The sequence below is a fragment of the Triticum aestivum genome, chromosome 5A, assembly GCF_018294505.1.
Source record: "Triticum aestivum cultivar Chinese Spring chromosome 5A, IWGSC CS RefSeq v2.1, whole genome shotgun sequence".
Taxonomy (NCBI): domain Eukaryota; kingdom Viridiplantae; phylum Streptophyta; class Magnoliopsida; order Poales; family Poaceae; genus Triticum; species Triticum aestivum.
Window position 1 is genome coordinate 225,767,064 of NC_057806.1, and position 7,707 is coordinate 225,774,770.

A 7,707-nucleotide genomic window follows, 5' to 3' on the forward strand; every position below is an offset into this window, starting at 1 on the left:
TCCAATGGCACAGCAGGTATGTTCATGCATGTTTCTTTAATAGGTTTGCTCTTATCAATAGCTCTATTGATTTCAATTTCAATTTTGTATACAGTTGACTTCTCATATCATGCACATTACTAGCATCACAACAGAGCCAATAGTGTTGTTGTACATGTAGACCCATGGTACCCATCTGAAATCTTGTTGTGCCGTGTAGTTTCCCACGCTTTGTATTCTTTCACTGCTCCTTTGTCCTGAACTGATATGATTTGAACCGTGTCTCTATTTTGATTTGGCAAGACAATGTAGTGACCATAGGACATAGATATATGTTTGTTTGATGCTTTTATTATGTACTAGTACTTGGCAATAGAAGACTTGGTAGTTTAATCATGTCCACCTTACTAATGAATTGGTTCACCGAAATGAGTTTCATATACTAGTTCATGCTATACCTGTTATGTGTCTGCTTGTTTCTTCTTTTAGAATGCTGACAGAATATTGGGGAAGACTGCCTTATTAAGAAATGGTAAAGGAAGTAATGCAAATAAGGTTCAGGATAGTGACACATCCTTGTTGGTCTCCAACAAAGCTGATAAAACAACTAAGGAAGACTATCTTGAAGATAGTGAGACAACCCCAAAGTCTTGTCTTGGTTTAGTGTTCGAGTTACTGGCCACTACCGCTAGCACAAGCTATTCAAACTCACTGTCTAAATCAGTTCGGTTTCTTGAGTCTCAACTACATGCTGAAAGACATCGATCAGTTGTGCTCCGACAAGAAGCGGAAGGACTGCGGAAGTCCCTGGAGCATTCAGATGCATACTTTCTGGTGCAACAGCAAGCGTTGGAGGATTTTAGCACCAAACAGGACAAAGCTAATAAGCTTGCTAAGCTTATTGCCAACATGGTGGATCCCAGGATAACGTTTCTTGAGCTCTTCTGAAGTTGTTTCAGTTATGCTCTTGTTTTGCTGCCACGTTTATTTGCACTAGTGGCCAATTTTGAAGGCCAGTGTATGTAATATGCTGCTTTGTTCCCTATATTTGCACCGGTGGTGAACTTTGATGCTCAGTGGATGTAATATGTGTAATAGCGGTAATAGGCTAGCGTTAATTGCTTGCTTATTTATTTCCTTATTGTCTTGTTTAGTTGTTTGCTTGTAGTCATTGTAGTTCTTTTTTTGTGTTTTTCTAATGGCCACAATAACCTACTTTTGGAAACTAGGCCAAAATAATCATGGCAGCACACGGACTGTTGTAACCATGGGCCTCCTGCGGGTCGTATGATCCATGGGCCTTCTACGGGTCGTAGGATCCATTTGCCTTCTCTACGGGTCGTACGATCCATGGGCCTTCTACAGGCCATACGATCCATGGGCCTTCTATGGGCCGTACGGTCCATGGGCCTTTTACGGGCCGTAGGATCCATGGGCCTTCTACGGGGCGTATCATCATTTCGCCAATCATGAGTTGTACTATTCACGGACTATAACGGGCTGTTAATAGGCCATATTTGATAACTCTATGAAAACAGCCCAACGGGTTTTTTTGACATGAAAACGGCCCAACATATTAACGGGCCACAAACAGGCCGACTGTAACCATGGGCTGAATTTGGCCCACAAGCAGAAAATGACAGTAACGGGTCGTAAGTAACCGAATGCTGGAAATGAGCCCAAGAATAAATGGGCCCTGAGAAGGCCGAAAGATAACCTGGGCTGGAAACAGGCCAATGGAATAATGGGCCGTTAATTGGTATGAAGTGATACACCATTCATTACGGTCCAGTTTCACCACGGGCCGGTAATGGGCCAAGAGTTACAAAGGGCCTCATATGTGTCGAAATACGTCATGGGCCATAGATGGGCCGGAAATTAAAACGGGCTGGAATCATATTGGACGGCCCAGATGACGGTACTGGGCCTAATTCGGAGAGGTCGTAACGGGCCCTGGGTTAGCGGGCTGTAAATGGGCTATATGTGAACAGACCGTTAACAGGCTTTCCGTGGACCGGCCTTTTCATAGGAATGGGCCTCTATTGGGCCGTGCCACGTGTCGACGTATCATAGGCGCCTTGGGTCCAATGAGTGGATGACATCTGTCCCAACGATGAGTCGACACGTGTTTCCTCCAGCCAATGATGATTTTACACGTGGAAAATCCCCATTGGTCGGGGCTGTTAATGGGTTATCGGATCCAAAACCGGACCCGATAGCTTAACGGTGTTCCGTTACGGTGGATGCCACGTGTCGGTCACCCTTGATGAAAGCACTTATGTGACGCGCGATTTATCATCATGGAAGTGGACACTTTCGTGATGATAATTTTGGTAATGTCATGGAACATTTCTACGACAGCACAGGTATGACTATCTTGATTCTGTCATAAAATTGTCATGGATGTACATGCATGACAGAAAACGTGACCTACTATGACAAACACGTATCATCACAGAAGTGTATTTTTTGTGTAGTGATGCCAACTCAACAAATACCATCGGAGACACCTGTAGAGCATCTTTATAATCACCCAGTTATGTTGTGACGTTTGATAGCAGACAAGGTGTTCCTTCGGTATTTGGGAGTTGCATAATCTCATAGTCTGAGGAACTTGTATAAGTCATGAAGAAAGCAGTAGCAATGAAACTGTAACGATCATCGTGTTAAGCTAACGGATGGGTCAAGTTAATCACATCATTCTCTAATGATGTGATCCCGCTTATCAAATGACAACACTTTGTCCATGGCTAGGAAACTTAACCATCTTTGATTAACGAGCTAGTCAAGTAGAGGCATACTAGTGACACTCTGTTTATTTATGTATTCACACATGTACTAAGTTTCCGGTTAATACAATTCTAGCATGAATAATAAACATTTATCATGATATAAGGAAATATAATAACAACTTTATTATTGCCTCTAGGGCATATTTCCTCCACTCTTTTCATCAAAACCTATGATGATGAAGTATTCGTGTGCCAAATATATGTTGATGATATTATCTTTGGTTGTACTAACCAATGTTACACTGACGAATTTGTCTATATGATGAGTGAGGAATATCAAATGTCTATGATGGGAGAACTGAAATTCTTCTTAGGTCTTCAAATTCGTCAACAATGCAATGACATCTTCATATCTCAGGAGAAATACCTCAAGGATGTGTTGAGGAAATTCAGCATGCAAGATTGCAAAGCCGTAAAAATCCCTATGCCCACAAATGGCCATCTATGCACTGATGAAAATGGTATTGACTTCGATCAAAAGGTATACCGCTCCATGATTGGCTCTTTATTGTACCTATGTGCGTCTAGGCCAGATATTATGCTTAGTGTTTGCATGTGTGCCCGATTTTCTACACCGAAGGAATCACACCATAAGGTTGTGAAGCATATTCTTCGATATCAAGCTCACACACCAACACTTGGATTATGGTATCCCAAGGGCTCGGCTTTTGATCTCATTGGATATTCAGACTCTAACTATGCTGGTGATCATGCAGACCGCAAGTCAACATCAGGCACATTCCATTTCCTCGGACGGTCCTGGGTATGTTGGTCCTTGAAGAAGCAGAACTGCGTATCACTCTCTACTGCTAAAGCTGAGTACATTGCTGTTGGTTCGTGATGTGCTCAATTGCTATGGATGAAGAAAACCCTCAAGAACTACGACATGAATGTGAAGAATTTGCCACTCTACTATGACAATGAGAGTGCCATCAAGATTGCTCATAACCCAGTTTAGCACTCGAAGACAAAGCACATTCAGATCCGTCATCATTTTCTTCATGATCATGTGTTGAAGGGAAACATCTCTATTGAGCACGTGAAGACTGAAGAACAACTAGCCGATATCTTCACAAAGCCCTTGGATGAGAAGAGATTTAGCAAGTTGCGGTGTGAGCTAAATATCTTAGAATCTTCTAATGTTCTTTGAAAAGGACACACATCCTAAGACTTATGCAAAATTGATGACTTAGATGTGCAACACACGAAGTAACGTTTTTCTTCAATCAATGAAGACTAATCCTCTAAGTGTGAAGAAATTAACAAAGAATTTGATTCTCAGAGCCCTACGACAATTGTGCGCGGCGTCAGAAATCATCATTCTTATACGGTGGGTCATGCCACCAACAAAGGTTGAAAATCTTCAATTTGAGTATTTCTTCAGTTTTGAAATTCTTTGGTTGTTCAAATTCTTCAACTTTGCATAGTTTTCACTCTTTCTGATTGTGTTATTCATTGGGTATATATATATATTGAGTTTTAGTCCTCTACAGCATTCACTCATTGCTAATTCTTCAAGTTGACTTTTCTACTAAGTGAATGTGATCGGACCCTTCCCCCTCTATGCCATACTCAAACCAGTCTGTTCACAAATTCTTCATATGCCTTCTATTTGAAACTTGTTCAAAATCTACATTGTGTCCTTGTCAGCTGAAGAATTCGCGAACAAAACCTTAAAATATTCTTATCTCAATTTTCGGCTTTTGCCACTCAAATCGTTCCGCATCCCATGATAAGACTTATCTATTCACTCATGATCGCCACCGCTCTGTACATGGGTAACACATGTCGCTAGGATGAGAAGAGTCAGGGGTACGTTCGTCCAATTTCTTCGGGCGAGCGGTTTTTCACTTCGGGGTACCTCACCCTTCTCAGACTTCATTTACCCCGCTCGAGCTCACTCCCCTTGCTCGAGCTTCCAGACCTAGCGCCGCCGCTACTTCCATCATCGCCGGTGAGAAAGAGCTTCACTGCCTCGACCTTGTCGTCGTCGTACTCACGCCGGTCACGGAAATCTTCACTCCGCCGCTGTCGTAGCTATCTTCCTCTGCCAAGTTAGGGCGTGGAAGATCTGGACTGATGAACTTCCAATCTACAACTCTCTGTTCATCGTGTTCTTCATAAAGGGTAATTAAAAGATACTTTTACTGCCCTTGTTGATTCTGATGTTTTCCACAAAATCTTCAAAAGGTGTTTATTCTTCACTTCCACACTCGTAAACACCTCATATGCATCTGTTTTCTTGATCTGTTTCTCTAAGCAACATTTTTCTTCAAGATTCCTCAATTCTGTGGATTTTCCAATCTATACAACTCTGGAACCTAAGCCAAAGAACGCTTAGTGAAATTCCTCAAGACACCTCTGGTCAAATTCCTCAAACTTGTTCTTTTTGCAAAAACTTCTGAGAACGCATGTGAACTCTCCAAATTCTTGGTACCTATACTCTGTTCATAGGTACTCATGTCTGATGTTGAATCTCTTGGTTCTCATCAAATTAACTCATTGGCAACGTTCCTCGAAGACAGATTGCATACCTCTTCAGAGAACGCAATTGTTCAAATTCCTCGGCTAAAGAAAATGGCAGATGGCAAGAAACCTCAGAAGGGAGGAAAGAGATTGGAAGTCAACATAGCGTTTAAGATCCCTGATGACATATATGATGAATACAGCACTCCTGATGAGGCCAAACATGGCAAGGAGAATAAAAATCAGCGCACGGTGCGCATTCATAGGATTGAGAGAAGATGGGCACGGGAATGGAGGGAGTATTGATATGTCACTCCAAAGTACATGAAGAAATTCGCTTTACACCTTCCTTGCCCAAGACCTCCACTAGCACATGGCCGAGAAACTGACCCCACTAGCCTCAAGCATGGTGAGGACTATCCCGATGAATGGGCCAAACGGCAAGCTAAACTAGCCAAAATGGCTAAGGAAGCAGTGAGGAAATTGAACGAAGACTCTGCTACTGCTACTACTGATGCCTCTGCTAGCAAGCCCAGGAAATCTATGCAAAAGAAGTCAGCTCGCAAACCACCAAGCACCTCAGCAATGCCCTCACGGCCGAGCTCTTCTATGCCCTCAAAGCATATTCCTCATGCAGCCCTAGTTCCTCTAGCTGCAAAATCTTCAGCTGCTCCTCCAAAGTCCTCAGCACCTGTGCACCTTGCCTCGTGCCAAAGGATCATTGGCATCTCAATTGCCTCAAGAGCCTCTGCAAGTTCTTCAGCTCCTCCGCAGTCCTTAACAGGCCCCACTTTGTTAAAGACTAAGGCCACTGCTGGACAAGGCTCTAGACCAAGTCCTCACAAGAAGCAGGTCGCCTTTCATGTTTCGTCTAGTGAAGACGAGGCTGATGATGAAGAATTGGAAGACATCATCAAAGAGAGACAACAAAGGGCCCTAGAGCCAAAGGCACCAATGTGCCTCTTCTACTGGATCCCAAGTTGATCCTAGACTTCATTGATCTTTGACACAAGGACCCAAACACTCCTATGCCTGATTTCAAACTCACACCTGGCCAGAACCACATGCTCACTGCCTTCATAGGCAAAGAAAAATGGAAATTCGAGAAGGCCAGGAAGCTCAAGAAGGCTCAGTACAAGAAAGAGCATTTTCTGAAGAAAAATGTTGTCAAAATGACAACTGATGAACTTGTGACTGTGCAAGCTGAGATCAAGGCCCTCAGTGATGAATTTGACATATATCGTGCAGATTGGCTGGGAGCCAAGGTCAGATTCGTCAACATGGCGAAAGGATTCACCTCAAATGTTGCAGCCCCAATGCAACATGAATCTCCTCGGGCTGAAGCATCTGCTCAGCCTACTGAACAACATGCCAGCACTGCTGATGAAAATCAGGCTGCTGAAGAAAATGAGAGTACCAGGGCTGATGAAGACATTCCAGCCTCTGAAGAAACTGCCAGGGCAACCACTAGTGTTGCGCCTGAAGAACCAGCCAGGCTAGCTGAAGCATATGCTGCTGTGCCTGAAGATACTAAACAAGCCAGGGCAACTGCATCAGTCGCGCCTGAAGAAAATGAACAAATTTCCTCTGCTCCACCTGCACCAACTTCAAGCATCAATCTTCCTTCTACATCAGAGGTGAAGAAAACCAAGGCTGCAGAACAAGCTGTTGTGAAGAAAAGGAAACCATATACTTCCTCAAAGTCTTCTGCTCCCAAGAAGGAAAAGATTTTGACAAGCTCATTTGAGAATCTTATCGATGTTGTTCCTCCTTCAAGCATGCATTCAAAGGAGATTGTTCCCTTTGGTGGCGAGTATGAAATTCCCAATTAATCTGATGAAGAAGATCCTTCTGCTACTTCGACAGAGTAGTTGGATGAAGAATTGAAGTGGATAATATCCCTTCAACTCCACTGGTATCCTCGCCCATGACTCAGTTCACTTCTCAAGAGGCCGGCGTTGAAGAAATTGATGAACAAGATGAAGATGTCCAGATAAAGATGTGGACATTGGGTGCACCACTCCAATTCTGAATGATGACTACTGGGAAAGTCATCACCCCAATTCACCACTGTTCACTCCTCTGCAACAAATTCCTCAGTCCCCGGTCCAAACTGAAGAAATTCACACGGGCTCTGAAGAACCTCAAGCTTCTCTTCTTACCATCCTCGAAGAAATTCCAGCCACTAGCACTGATGGAAATGCTACTAAAGAAGTGGAGACCCAGGCTGCTATCTCTGGAGACTGTGATTCCAGAGGCTATGAAGACATTAACTGACACTCCTCAGCCCAAGCCAAAGCATCCCTTCTCCAAGAAACAGAAGTTCAAAGCTGCTGAGTTCTTTAATGAACACATATTCTTCATGGAATACAATCCCTATGACTATGCTCATTTTCATCGCAAGCGCTTCTGGACAGCAAGTCAGATGAACTTCTATTCTTCACTGCTATTCGATAAAGACAAGATCTTT